This window comes from Eulemur rufifrons, chromosome 19 (assembly GCF_041146395.1).
Source record: "Eulemur rufifrons isolate Redbay chromosome 19, OSU_ERuf_1, whole genome shotgun sequence".
In the NCBI taxonomy this organism is placed as follows: Eukaryota; Metazoa; Chordata; class Mammalia; order Primates; family Lemuridae; genus Eulemur; species Eulemur rufifrons.
In genome coordinates, this window is record NC_091001.1 from 6,722,439 (window position 1) to 6,736,981 (window position 14,543).

Consider the following 14,543-nt stretch of genomic DNA (forward strand, 5'->3'; position numbering starts at 1 on the left):
ATTAATCATTTCCTACATTAATTCCACTGGTGATAATAATATTTCTGACAGAATAAATTTAAGAAGAAACAGAAATCGAAACAGAGGCATAATATTTCTGACAGAATAATAAATTTAAGAAGAAACGGAAATTGAAACAGAGGCATTGCTGACATCCCAATTCCAAGGGGAGCAGCCGCATGAACAGGACATCTCAGGAGAAGTGCAGTGTATCTAAGGCCACTGGGAAAGCACAGACCACTGAGCCTCGCAGACAAGGACAAACAAACTCTGGGGAAAGGAATTAAAGGAAATCCAGGCTCATCATCCGATCATGGCCTCGTCTTCCTGCCAGGCCTGAGCACGAGCTCCCTCCCCAGCCCTGCCTAACCCACAACTCCCGTTTACACTTCTGGACTTTCTTACAGGTGCCAGGATGTTCGAAGCTCTCTAGTTTCTAAAATTAAAAGTGTCTTCCATTCTCATCCCCTCCTTTGGGGATTTTTCCAGCAAAATTAGGCAAAGGAGAAAACTTGCTTTTTATAGGAACATCTGGCTCATTACCAGGGGCGAGAAGAAGATGATCATGTAATGCTTGCAGATAAACACCAATACATCTGAGCACAGCTGGCCCAGGAGTCCCGAAAGGAGATCAGCGTTTCTGACTTAGGAAGAGCTGGCCCGAGCAGCACGTGCCCTTGCATGGCTCCTCCCTGGGGAGCAGCGGGTCAATGGGGCCAGGCGTGTGCGTTTGCTGTTCCGGGCATGGGCATGAGCAGGCCGTGGGACTGCTGAATGAAGCCCTCTCCCTTTCCCCCTCTCCTGATGTCCCAGCCAGGACAGTCTGGGGCCTCCTTGAGGACCGGCTGGAAGAGCTGGTATCCAAGGTGGTCGCCTGCGCAGACACCACGGCTGCAGGCAGGGAGAGGCGAAAGTGGGGCCCAGGGTGCAGAGAAAGCCAAGTGCAGTTAGGAAAAAAAAGGGGGGAAGAGGAGAGGGCGGGCACAGGGAGCGGGCCAGTGGGGGAAAGAGAAAGTGTGTGAGGGAAAGAAAGAGAACAACTGAGCAGTCACTGTGCACGCAGGGAGACATCGAGGGGAGCAGGGAGAGAGAAGGGACAAAGGAAAGAAAGTCTTCCAGAGAGAGAAACAGGGGGAAAATAATGAGCAGAAACACCTGCACGGGATGGTGATGAAGGAGACACATGAAGGAGCCCACAGAAGGGCCAGGGGAGGAACTGGCAACCAGAGCGGGAGCCCAGCTGGGGCCTAGGACAGAGGCATCGCTGGCCCAGAGGGTGCTGGGCTCCACATTGTCCCCTCGGGCCCCATGTGCGAGTTACATGGCCAGAGGGGAAACTAGTGGGATTTCCGGATTTGGAGACCGATGACCAACATTGAAGTCTCAGTATCAGTGGGGCATTTGTTCCAGGTCCTCTGAGGACACCAAAATCCACAGATGCTCTAGTCCCTGATATAAAATGGTGCTGTATTTGCATGAAACCTATACACATCCTCTTGTGTACTCTAAATCATCTCTAGAATACTCATAATACCGAATATAATGAAAATGGTATGTAAATAGTTGTACTGTATTGTTTTTATTGTATTATTCTTTATTATATTGTCATTTTTATTTTTTTTCAAATATTTTTCATCTGCAAGTATGGAACCTGTGGATACAGAGGGCCAACTATAATTATGGATCAGGATACTCCAAAGTAAGTATATGTGCTTGAAATCTCACACAAGACAGTATCAGAGTGAAAAGGTGCATTTACTATTGGAGGTAATCAAACATCATATTCCAGGAAGGTTGGGAATATAGCTGAACCTCTGACACGACTCAGCCTAGAGGTTTGAGTGCTGAGGACCCTCCTTGTCTCCTCTCTGCTTGCTGCAGCCTGGCCTCTGTGTCCCCAGACAGCATCTACCTGGCATTGCCCAGGCTTCACACTGGGCCCCTGAGGGGGACTGAGATGGGTTCCCACAGGGCTCGTGTTAAAGAAAAGAAAACCCCGGAAGGTCTCTGCCTGGCCTAGTTAAGTCAAGGGCTGGCCAAGGAAACAAATCTGGAAGGACATGACTGCTTTTACCCCAGCCACCCGCTAGAGTGATGTCGGGGGTGGGGGGCGGCATTTTGCAGAAGGAGGCAGAAGTGTCGTGTATTTTTCTGGATAGACAAAACCGACAACATCAGTAGGATGGTCTAGTGACCTTCATGCACAAACCCGTGCAGGGTCCTCTCCTCCATGTCAGGCCCCCCATCGGATGTCATTTGCTCTCTTCCTGGCCTCATTCTAAATGCAGAGGCTCAGGCCCTGTGTGTCTGCTCAGTGCTAGCCCTTGGGGAGACAGGGTGGAAGATCAGGTGAGCCCTCAAGACAGAGATGGGCTATCACTCCACCTGTTTTCGTTCTAGGCTCCTCGTCCTCTACCTGAGCATGATGAGTTGGGATCCTTCAAGGCTGGATCCCAAGCCCACTTTTCTTCTCACTCTTCTCACATTTTTCCTAGAATATATCCTACAGCCCATGGGTCCTATTGCATCGTATCTAGATGACATACAGAGTTTGTCTCCAGTCCAGGCCTCTCTCCTGAGCTTCAGACCTGTGTGCCCCTGCCTCTGTGGCTTCATGGAGTCTCAAGAGTTCTAAAAGACAACAAGCCCCTAAGAGAGTTTATGATCTTCCCCCTCTCACACTGAAACTAGTCCTCTTCCTGTAGTGTGCCCTAACAAATTAAAATAAATGAGCTTTCATTTGGTAACAGAAGCCAGGAACCCAGCACTGCCCCTTGCCTACTCATTCTCCCTCATTCCATAATCTAAGCCGTTACTAAGTTCTTTCTTCTTAAACATCCCTCAGATTTATGTGTTTCTCTCCATCTTCGCCAAGATTCTTGCCCGAAGAGCAACCATATCCTGCCACAATTTCTAAAAGTGTTGTCTATTTGGTTTAACAGCCAACATTTCCACCATAACAGAAACGATCTTTCCAAAACTCCAAACAGATCATGTTATTATCTTTGCTTAAAAACTTCCAGTCACTATTCAATGACATCTGGATAAAAATATAAATTCTTCCTGTGGCTTGTGACACTCTGCCTGATGATGCAGGTGGCAGTAAAGAAGGAGGTGCCCATGGAGCCCTCTGCACCTGAGCCATACACGACCCAGATGTCAGTTTCAGCACCACGGCCAGCAGGAAAGACTTAGGGCTCGGGGCCTCTTTATCTTCCCTGTCTGGGAGAAGGGCTGTGTGCCCAGTGGATAGCAGAGGTCTCTGGCTTCGAGGAATCTGACTCTCAGATCAATAGTACTTAACAATATCTAAAGCAGGCTGCCTAGCTGGGAGCAGGGACAGTGAATATTCTAACCCTGAAAGCTGGTGAGCCTCCCAGAGGTGAGTTACTTATGACCCAGGGATCTAAAATGGACGAGACCACAGTGCAAGCATTAGTATGTAAATGTATGTGAAAAATGCTTATAAACATGCTTATTAGAATGGGGGGTAGAGGTAGCTTTTTGATGTTAGCACTCACCATGTGAATGTCCAGACCAATCATCCTGTTATTGATAATAAAATGTCAGCTTCACAGACTTCTTGACATCCCTGACAAGCTTTGCTAGCAAGGAGGTTATGAGAACGGTCCCTGATGCCAGGTTTCCTGGTTCAAATCTCATCTCTGACACTTATTAGGTGCAGGACTTTGGACAAATTACCCCATTTATGTCTCAATTTTCTTATCTAAAAAAGGGCAATAAAACAGCAACATGTTTCTCATTAAAACTTTTGTGAAGATTTAGTTAATTTATGCGAAATCCTCAGAAAAGCACCCTATTCACAGTAACTGCTGTGTATAGAGTGACTATTTTTACTTTTATCAACAGGGCACTTTGTAAGGGAGAGTAAACCACCTTGGCAAAGCATGTCCCAGGGATTTGACATCCAGAGAACTTGGCCAAACCCTCGTCCCATCCCTTACCCTGTGGGTGGGCCCAGACAGGTCCATTACTTCTTGTTTCTTTCTCGGTCATAGTTAACAACTGTAAAACATGGATAAGAATAATTCTAAGGGATTGAAAAGGTAAATATTAATATATATATAAAGCATTTTATAAGTCTTGGCACGTAGTGAACCCCCAATAGATGCCAAATATTGCTCCTGAATGCCACAGATCCTGTCCTGATGATACATCCTGAAAGAGACGGTTTAAATTATTAGCACAAAGTTATAATAAAATATCTTGATGACTAATATATTTGAGTACTCAGAAGAATAATTGCCTGAATTTGCTGGAATTGGGACTCCATAGAATTCTCTCTTCTGTAGACAAAATTCTCCTGTAGTCCAGCCTCTTTCTGGATGGCTTGTCCTGTCCTCTGGCCTGCTGGTGCACAGATGGCCAGGCAGTACAGCGACTGGCCAGCCGCTGCGCGTGGCTCTCAGCATGGCCCTTCGGCAGCAATTCTTAATTTAATAGCTGCGAGGCTGGAGGCTGCCGACGCTGAGCCTGCTGAGTGTTTTAATTGGCACTTATTCTAAACAGTCCATTAAAGGGCCACAGCTCCCACATAGCTGTGCAGGAAATCTGGCTGTCAAAAGAGCCTACAGTGTGGCAAACAAATGCACTAATAACATGGGTCCTGCTCTGCGCACCTTACCCTGGGCCTGTGACAGGCAGGAGGCCTGTGACCCCAAAGTGCGGACCCAGAGATTTCATGATTGCAACATCTGGACAAGAGCTGAAGAGGATAAAAACAAACCAGCACACACAGATCCCAGTGCCCGCTCCGTACCTGTGTTTTGTCCATGCATCTCACGAGCGTGTAGGCTGAGATTGTCGGGTTTTCCAGTGGGCATTTTTTATGTCAATGAGACATACACCTGGCATCCTCTGTTTACTTTCATCGCCCAGTGGTGGCCTGCCGGAGAATATGGCTCCATGGCATCCTCCCCCACACGACAGTCAGAGAATCCAGTGGGCCCAGGTGCTCCTGGTGACCTTAGGCATTTTCAGGAGCTCTCGGGTGTTCTCAGGAGCTCCTGGACATGCTTAGGTGCTCTCAGGTGTTCTCAAGTGCTCTCAGGTGTTCTCAGGGCCTCTCAGGTACCACTTGTTCTGCTGGGGCAGCATAAAGTAGAGGTCAGTAGCATGTGCTGTACAGTCTAACAGCCCCGAAATACAAACACTACTGAGCCACCACACTTCTAGAAATTAACTTTGAATAAGATACAAACCTCTGCAAAATTTAGAAAACTTCTCTATAAAGTGATGAAAATAGCACCTACCTCATTAGGCTGTATAAAGATTACATCAATGACATTAACTGCTTAGCAGAGTGTCTGGACACTGCACGTGCCTGATAAACATACTGCTGCTTGTTGGTGCCTTCACCTCTGTCTACCCAGGAGCAGAGAAACCTCAAGCAAGGAGGCCCTTCCCAAGTTCAGTCTGGCCCTGTCAGTCTACAGACATGGAGACAGAGGCCCAGAGAGGGCTGGCCCAGCTGCCCCGTGTCCCAAGACAAACCCCTCTGCTGCCCCCAGGGCAGCCCCTCCTGACAGCTCTGGCAGGGAGGGGACAGACCCAGGTGTGTGTCTCTTTAGTGGAGCCCCATCTGGTGACAGCTGCCTCCTTCCATAGAGGCACAGCCCACCTTGGTCATTGTCCCACTGTGGTGGCAGAACTGGCAGCAGTGAGCCCTGATGGTGGGGTGGACAGCCTTTCCCCAGGGAAGGGTGAGATGTCATAGGAATGTGATATTCCCAGGGATACCCGTGAGCCAGCTCCACATCTCCCCACACTCAGGGGGGGGGGGCGCCCTCTGGAGCCCTGGAAGCTGTGTGTCCCATGGCCTGGAATTCAGCAATTCTTACCCAGCATTGGTCCCTCAGCACTCTTCATTCATTCACTCACTCATTCATTCTCTCTGGGAACAGGAATTTATGCTGAGTGGGGTGGCCAAACATACATATTTACCAAGCTGTGGGAGGAGTCATGAATATTTATGAAAGGAGAAAATGTGCATGCACAATCGAGCTTGTGCCCATTCCTGGGACCCACGTTCAAAACATGGTGGTGTTAGCATGATCTGAGGGCTCAGCTTTCAGCTCTCTGACGTCAAAAGGTGAAGCAGAGGACACAAAAACCCTCACTGCACATCCTTCATAGACTGGCCAGAACCACTCTGTGGTCTCTCATCAGGAAGGAATGCTGGTCGGTTGTGTCGAAACTTCAAAAAGGGAGGAGCAGCATTGGGTGGTTGGTTGAAATCAGCGGCGGAACTAGTCTTTCCACAGGGCTGGTTTCTGTTTCATCCTTACGGAAGAAGCCTGATGGAGGTTAGCGAGGGAGGGGGTGTAACGAGGCCTGTCCCACCTCCCGTCCGTCATGGCTGGGATTTCAGTTTTTAAGGTTTCTCTGGGGTTCTATTGGCCAGGAAGGGGACCATTCAGTTGATTGGGGTCTTAGGATTTTATTTTTGTTTCTTATGGGGAAAACTTTAAGCTCCTCTACAAAAAAGTCTAGGCAGAGATGCCCATGTGCAGGGTGTGGAGGAGTGAAATGATGGGCCCAGGAGAGACTGCGTGTTTGTGGGGAAGAAAGGGATGCAGCAATTGTGAGATTGGGAGACGCCAGGTCTGGAAGGGCACCTGGAGTGAGTATCCTGCTAGGACCTTTGAGAGGACAGCCGTCCAGACCTAGGGTCTACTCGATAATTTGGGGGCATAACAGAGAGAAAGAAGGAAGGAAGGAAGGAAAGGAAAGGAAAGGAAAGGAAAGGAGAGGAGAGGAGGGAAGGAAGGGAAGGAAGAAAGGGAAGAAGGAAGGAAAGGAAGGAAGGGAAGAAAGAAAGAAAGAGAGAGAGAGAGAGAGAGAGAGAGGGAAAGAAGAAAAGAAAAGAAAGAAAGAAAAGAAAGGAAGGAAGAGAGAAATAAAGAGAAGAAATAAAAAGCAAGAAAGAGAGAAAGGAAGGAGAAATGAAAAGTAAGAAGGAAAGAAAAGAGACTCAGGGTCTTCTCTTTGTCTAAACAGTCACGTCAGGGGCATAACAATGTGACAACCCCACCCCCAAGACACACATGAGAACTGTGCCCATTTTTGCACATCCTTGCCCAGGACTGGCCCAGGAAGGCTGTATTGGTGCCCACCGGCACAGGGATCAGCCCCTCTTCTGCCCAGGAACGCAGTCCAGCCCATCCCACACCTTCTCCCCAGGGTGCTCGGTGACCAGGCCCAGGAAGGTTGCAGCCCCGTTGCTAACACCACACTGCAAAAGACAGTCTCAGATCCACTTTCTTGTTTCACAGGCACAGAAAACCAGCAATGAAAGAAATGAGACCTATTCAGTGTTAATACAATTATTTTGTGAGTTAATTTCCTTTTTAAGTAAAATCGAGTGTGGACTAAACAGAACTAAAAAGAGAGGTGATGGAGGTGGAGAAGTGTGTGTGTGCAAGTAAGAGAGAAGATGGTGCAAAATTCTCTTATTTGAAAACCTTTCTTTAATGCACAAAAGATATAAATCATGCATGTAGTTCAATGTGTAATGGTCTCTGCTGCCCAGAGATTTAATATTGGCTGTGAATGATTATACCAATTCTGGCCCTTTCTGTGTACTTTTTATAATGTATTTAATTAAAGAATAGTTTAAAATTTACATGAATTACATTAATTTATAACAATATACTGAAATAGGCAGAGAGTCATCCAAGTAACAGGGGAGATGCTTTGTGCCAGATACTTTCACACGTTGTCTTGTTTAATCTTCACAACCATTTCTAAGAGGGAGAATTTTACAAATGAAGAAACTAAAATTTCAAAAAATAAACTATTTCCCAGATCACGTGACTCATGATTAGTGGAAATAACTTCAAATTCAGTGCTCTTTTATATTGCTAAGATATCACTGCAAATACTCACATTGTCATGCACAGTGACAAAGTGACAGCAAAAAAACACAAAAAAGAGTTCCAGAAGAAAAAGGTAACAAATTATATAGAAAGGCAAAAGGCTCTCCCTTTCTGAGTGTGAGAAACACTCCACTTTCCTGATATCTAACACGCAGTTACTACGAGAGCCTGAACTGGGTCATTTTTATTGCAAGTTTACAGTCATCTAACTGATTACTATGGCCCTCCAAAACCGCTTCCAGCAGGAGCTTCCAGACTATCTTTCAGCAAGGTAATAGAAATATGTTCAGGAAAACATTTCTTTCTTTGCCGGAGAGATGTCCCTGAGCGTATGGCCATTCTATGGCTCAGTTTCAGGTTGTGCTTTGCAGTTTAAACTATTCTCTGTAGAATTAGTCATCAATATTGTTAAAATTGCAGATGGGGCCCTGTAGGATAGAGGAAGCTGCGTAGAGCAGACAAGCTAATAAGCAAGAAAAACATGGGCAGATATCGGTGTCCTGGCATCCTGGCAGGCAGGGTTTCTGAGTAATATGACAGGGGGACAATTGAATTACCAAATCCTTCCCAACGTTATATATTTAACAGATAAAATAACAGAAAATATAGGGAAATGATTAAATACCTTCTCTTTTCATGATAAAAATAGGGCTGGAAAAGGAAAAATGAAAATAATTTCCCTCTAGCATTTATATTAAGAGTAAAATAATTTTTATGATTCTATTTCACAGCAGACAAATTCTCCCAAATGATTAATGTAAAGAAACAAAAAATACACTGTATTTCCATAATAGTAACTTAAAGAATACAGGAAAATAATATGATTGCTTTTACCAATGTTATGTATTTTGATGTTATCAACCAATGGTGAAGGAAATCATTATGAAGAGGGTGAAATGCAGCTTCAAATCTCCGTGATTAAATAAATAGAAAGTAAGCCAGAAAGACTTCTCTTTACCCTATGGGCTCTTCCCTTCCATCACGTACAATCCCAACTCAACCTGTGGAACTAAGGTTTTAATGGAATTGAACAATCAGTGCCAAGTCCTCTAGGCTAGGTTAAAACAACAACAACAACAAAACAACAAAAAAGCCTTGGACAGAAACCACCTTAAAACATGTTAGAAAAGACATTTTGGGTATTCCCATTCTTTTAGCTAATTTATTCATCACAATGATTAAACATACGTTAACTCTGAATTACTCAATAGATACTACCAAGAGGAGGCCAATAGAATTAGGAAGTGCCTTGCTTGTGGATAATTTAAAAACAATGATAAAACTGAGTTCAAATTAATCTGCTTTTTATTATCAAAGTATGCAAGTAATTCTAAGCAATATCAGTGGTAAGTAGTCCTCTATCCAGAAACCTTCTTAGTCTAAATTCTAGATAATTTCACAGATTACTGTTGAGTTTTAATAATATATGTGTAAGTTACACATGAGCACATTTTTATTACTTGTCTTTTAGTAAATGTTTCTTATTCTTTCCTGTTCTGCTTTCCCTTTTCTCTGTTTCAGATTTCTGTATTGTGGATAATTTTCAAAGTACAATGAAAAAAGTAAATGCTTTACCTGAAAAAATTCAAGTCAGAGTAAAAGCCAGAGAATAAAGCTTGAAATAAGAAATCAGGGTGGAAGATGCTGGTTGATGATGAGCTCAAGCTACAGGCCTAGTCTGAAAGTGACAGGGTAACAAAATAATACCAATAAAGGGAAAGTAACATTCACTGGGTGCCAGGCAGGTGGGAGGGGTTGGGGGATGGGCAAATTCACAACAGATGCACGCAGAGCACGCTGTCTGGGGGATGGGCACGCTTGTAGCTCTGTCTTGGGTGGTGCAAAGGCAATATATGTAACCAAAATGTTTGTACCCCCATAATATTCTGAAATTAAAAAAAAAACCAATAAAGGAAAATAGAATTGGAGAGGAACAAAAGCAAACATCAAAGAGATTCAAGTTGGAGGAACTCAGATTAGGGTAGCCAGATAAAAGATGTCCAATTAAATTTGAATTTAAGATAAACAGCAACTCAAATGTAACTGCATTTTTGTTTGTTAAATCTGGCAACCTTAACTCCAGTGGAATTTTAATACGTCTCCAGAGCATCATTCAAAACTCAGCTCCTCTCTGAGCAGGCTTAGGTCAAAGAATAATAAACCTTGAAGAAAAAGGAAAGAGCCAACTCTACCTGCTATTATACTTCTTGGATCATATCAAGATACAAATTTTATAGGTGTGACCTATATCGACAAGTGGTTGCAATTCTATTTAATTCCACTGAACAGCAAACCACATGAATAATAACATGCCTGCCTTACAAAAGCATCCCAGATAAGGATACACAAAGTTTAACAAGCTTGCTTAATAGATGATAAACTGAGTCAGGTAGATCTGGGTATGAACTCATTTCCACTTTAGCAGGGTGACGTTGGGAAATTGACAAAACTTGCCCCAGAGTCCAACATTTGTACAATGAGAATGATTATAGCACAGATAAGACTGTTATGAGGATGTAATAATACTAAATTTGTAAAGGAGTTGGCAAAGAATCTGGTCTCTAGAAGTAGTCGATAAATATTAGTTACTAATTAATTTAATCTATACTTATATTCAGGAATGTATCAATTGCATAAAACAAAACATAACAACTGTTAACTACTTTGAAACAAAAGTTATAAGTGTTTCTCTTCCTAGGGAGTACCTGTGGAATTTTGGAAAACCCTACCAACCTTTCCTCTTGTTCAAATAAATTCTTCTGATCAGATTACCTTTACAGATTTTAAAAACAGTATGAGTTCTTGATTCCTGATACTCTGCTCTACTTGGGATGAGCTCTTCTCTCCTAAATCAGCCACTGATCAGATCTCTCTGCTTTTTTATTCTACAATTTATGCAGTGACATTTTCTAATGATAATTGCTTTGTAAGGAGTGAATTGTTTCAGTGCTAAAATCTATTTGCTGAAACAGGACAAAGAGAAGATGCCTAGCAATGTCATGAACACTCAAGCCCTCAATAAATAGGAGTCCGTATAGGTAAGATGCTTTGGCCAGTGTTTTCATAGCCAAAATTATCCCTGACATTTCCAAATGTCATAGCTAATCCACTGTTAACAACAATGCTTTTAAATGTGCTAAAAGGAAGGCCTCCAAAAGTCATGGGTAAGGTAAAGGAAGTAGAGTGATTTTTCCTCAGCATCTCCCCCAAAATAGCAGAGTCATTTAGGCATGCGTTTTCAAAGTTCTTTATCAATACTCTCAGAATACACACAAAAATTTAACATAAAAAATGTTTAGTGTTATTTAGTGAGAACCTCAAGCTAATGGTTTCACGGGTTTGATCCCAACATGGCTAACTTGGCTAACTTAGATTTACTCTGTTCTGTGACGGCAGACCACCAGCTGTGACATCCCACCACACTCCCAACCACAGAGCACCGCAAACCCTTGACCGTAGAGTTGGCCCAAGAGCTGGCAGTTTACCCGATCCAGGCCAATCAGAATCATTCTGATGATAGACATGGATACCATTTCTTTTCTTAGTCATAGGTCGTGAGACTGGGATGATACGACCCTGAAGATCTCTGTGGCTATGCTACATTTTCTTCAACACGTGGAGAAAGCCTGTCTGTTAGAGGAAGCAAACACACCAAATAGAAACAGAACCAAGAAATAGAGGAGAGATCAACTGGAGAGACAGCAAGAAAAAATATCTTTCTTTGAATCCATAGTGTTTCTCATTTCTAAAGACAATCCCACCCTCTTGGACTTCTTAGTTGTGTGCATGATTCCGTAAATTCCCCCTTTTAAAACTAGTTTATTTGGATTTCTGGCATTTTCAAAATAACGATATCTTGGTCATATAATTTAGCCTCCCTAAGCAAAAACAGGAGTCAGATTTTTAATGAACGTCATAAAGATTATTTTGAAGAGTCAGTCACTCTAGCCATATGCCATAAATGGATTTAGATAATCTCTTCAAAACACAGTACAGTTCAAATGGAAAGTTCTATTACAGCAATTATAAGCACACTTTTTCTCACCACCAGGATCTATCCAAACATCCCTTGCCTTTGTGTATGGATGATTATATGACAAGATTTTGAAACTTTCTTACAGGAAAGGAACAATTCACTTTCACATAGTCTTCAAATTTGCCAGTTTATAGGAATAATTAGTTTTGAAATCATAAAACTTTTATCCTCTCTTCCAGAGGTGAACAATACAATATTTTAAGAAATTTGTTTTAATTGGTGGTACAGTATAGTGTGTTGAATAGAGGCCCCCAGAAGGTATATTCACATGGCATTTCGAAATATGACATCATTTTGGAATAAAGGACTTTGCAGATGAACTAAGATAAGGATTTGGAGTTAAAATCATCCTGGATTATGGTGTCCTAAATCCAATGACAGGCGTTATTATAAGAGACAGAAAAAGAAAAGACACAGCGAGACACAAAGAAGGTCATGTGAAGACAGAGGCTGGGACTGAAGTGATGCAGCTACAAACCAAGGACTCCCGGCAATTCCTGGGAACCACCGGGAGCCAGGAAAAAGCAAGGAAGGATTCTTCCCTAACGTCTTCAGAGGGAGCACAGCGCTACCAACACCTTGATTTCGGACGGCTAGCCTCCAGAACTGTGAGCAAATACATTTCTGTTGTTTTAAGCCAGCAAGTTTGTGGTCATTTGTTACAACAGCCCTAGGAAACGAATATGTACAGAAGTGTGTAGTTCCTGTAATTAATCTGAGTGTTCTTTCTGATGGTTTCCTGGTGGTTATCAGCGTTAGGTTTCCAACACTATTCTTAGAAAATGTACCATAACACATTTTGCCACGTGTGAAAGTTTCTGGAAGTTTTGAAATCTTTATCCCTGGATAATTAAATTGTTTTATTAAATCATTTCCTTGTAAGAGCATGGACCCACCTATATTCTGCTGCTAAACTGTCTACTTCAACTGTACTGTTATAACTGGCTTTCTCAAACTTTGTATTTAAATAAGATATCTGCTGAATATCAATTTGTACTGCCATTCAGAAAATGTCTGTTAAGTCTTATAGTTAACGATTCCATAAACGATTTGTTTCTGCTTTAGATCACGTTTGTTTTAGGGTCTTTGTGAGTTTGTAAATCCTGTTTCCTGTATAGTAGTCTCATGACTCCTTTGCTCCCTGTTCCCTTCCTTGGCTTAAGTTTCCCAACATCAAGATAAAAATAAAAATAACGTTGGAAAGACATTTTGCTATTTACAAGGCATTTCTGCATACAATATGCCATTCAGTATAATTAAGTGTAACTAATATAATGCTATCTTTTTAATATTTGGAATCTCTGGTTTTTAAATAAACTGATAATGTGAATAAGTCTTCTGGGTTTCTTGCGGTTTGATTGTCTTATATATTATAGATCTGTCAATGTCTACAAAAGTGCTTTCTTTATAATAAATACCTAATACATGTTTGTTTAATGCATGAATGAATAAATGAATGATCTTCCATTCTTACCCCAGAGACAAATGCAGCCTCCAATGCAGTACTTCCCTCCCACCACCACATCGTTTGCTGTAGATGGCAGTGAGAAGAATGCCCTCAGTGGAGTTAGGCAACAATGAAGCCTCTAGTTTTCCCCAGACCTTCCAAAAAGTAACAAAGGTGGGTGGAATCACAGATCCACAAGAGGCAGGAAAGGAAACCAAGGCAGCCATCATTGGGGACTACTTAACACCCAAACAAAGGAAGTAGAAAATGCGCCTAAAGCACTGGAAAATGTCTATTTTATCCAGAAATTTACTCACTGTGACCCCTCGACAAAAGAAATTTTATTTACATGATAGGGGGATTCTAGGCCAAACAATAAATATCTGAAGATTGATTGGAAAACAAGGAAGTAAAGACAGTGAGTATGGATTACTCTGTTGATAAAGAAGGAAATGGGAGAGTGTTCCAGATAGACGGAGGGTAACATAAGGGAAGGTTTTCAAATTATGGAAAAGAACTGAAATATGTATAAGCTGAGGGGACAGAGCCATTAAGGACAATTAAAAAACAAAAACTATAAGGAAGAATTAAATTTGTAAATGTAAGAAATAAAATCACAAAAGTAAAAAAATGTAATATAATATTTTTAGAACCTCAAAGTAGAGAAAGGACTTCTTAAATGGACAAAAGTAAGAAAGCCAAAAAGAAACCACACACAGATGATTTAAAAGACAAATGACTAACCAGATGGAAATATCTGCTAGACAAGTATTCCATAATACTTATCAAATTCCAAGCATCAGTAAAAAAAAGATAAACAATTCATATGAAAATAAATGAGCAAAGGACTCTTCAATACAAATGGACAAGTCAAAAAATAAGATGTAGTTGTTACTAATAAGCAATGAAAAGATGCTCAATCCTACTAGTAGTCAGGGAAGTATGAGATTGGTGCAAAAGTATTTGTGGTTTTGGACCCTGAATTTCAAATCATTATAACTAGGCTCAAACACATCTTTATTGATCAAAATAGGAGCCCTTACAATCAACACATTTTTGCCAATGAAAAATAAATGTGTTTATTCCTGTAGCATAAAAACCCATGCTTTGGGATTTGACAAACTCTTGGAAAGCATTTTCTGCATCCTACTGGTTGTGGAAG

At 42.2% G+C, this 14,543-nt stretch overlaps 1 protein-coding gene across 1 annotated transcript in view; it reads left to right on the forward strand.

The window, feature by feature from the left end:
- Nucleotides 1-14,543, forward strand: part of LOC138400080 (centromere-associated protein E-like) — an 86,187-nt gene that overhangs the window by 18,728 nt on the left and 52,916 nt on the right.